The sequence below is a fragment of the Vulpes vulpes genome, chromosome 13 (genome assembly GCF_048418805.1).
Source record: "Vulpes vulpes isolate BD-2025 chromosome 13, VulVul3, whole genome shotgun sequence".
In the NCBI taxonomy this organism is placed as follows: domain Eukaryota; kingdom Metazoa; phylum Chordata; class Mammalia; order Carnivora; family Canidae; genus Vulpes; species Vulpes vulpes.
Window position 1 is genome coordinate 47,426,242 of NC_132792.1, and position 936 is coordinate 47,427,177.

Sequence of the window (936 nt, forward strand, 5' to 3'; positions counted from 1 at the left end):
GATCTTATTTTGATTATATTTATAAGAGCAACCATCTATTGAGCAACTTACCATGAGCCAGACTACCTTGGTGCTCTTTGTCCATATCTCATTTACTTCTGACATCAACTCTTTGATATGGATTATTAGCCCCTTTTTATACACAAATGAGTGGACTGAATCACTAAGCAACTTTTGCAGAGTTGCACAGTTGGGACATAAGTCTCTTAGTCTAACTCTGAAGACTATCCTCCCTGCTTTAAATATCCTTCTTTTATTTTAAAAAAATTATTTTTATTTGCTTGACACATCACCTGTTAATGCCTGCTGGTAATAATGATGCATATGAAATACGCTTTTCCTTGCAGCTGATATTTATATTTTCACGTCCCATCAAAACTAACATAAGCTTAAGAAAGTGCTCTCAGTAGTAATTTCCTGCAGAATGATCCAAAAGTAAAACAAGTAAAAAAAAAAGTCAGTCTGAAACAGATTCATCATCTCCCTTTCAAAAAAAGAGAGCAAAAATGAAGGCAAAAATGAGAGAAAAGGGGGAAAAATCCTGAATGTTTGGAGCTTGTCTCTGATACCACCTTGCCTAAGAACTGTGGAATTGTTCTGTTGGTTCCAATGGGAAAAACTCAAGTGTGACTTAGTTGACCAATAATCACTTTTAAAATATACCCTTCAAAGTATTTTACAGAAGGCAGTGCAATGAGAAAACAACTGGATTTCATTTTCTGGTTACATAGGGTTTTCTAGATTTTGGAGCAAATGGGGAAAGTGCTTGTTCTTCGTTCATCTAGTCTTTATCAGTTTCTGAACTTAAAAAGAATGATCAGAATGATCACAGCATAAATTCTTGGGGGCATTACCCAAGAATGCAATATAGATGGTATCCTAGGCATTACAGACCAGAAAGAGAGAAGTGATAGATGAAGTCACTCATCGCTGTTT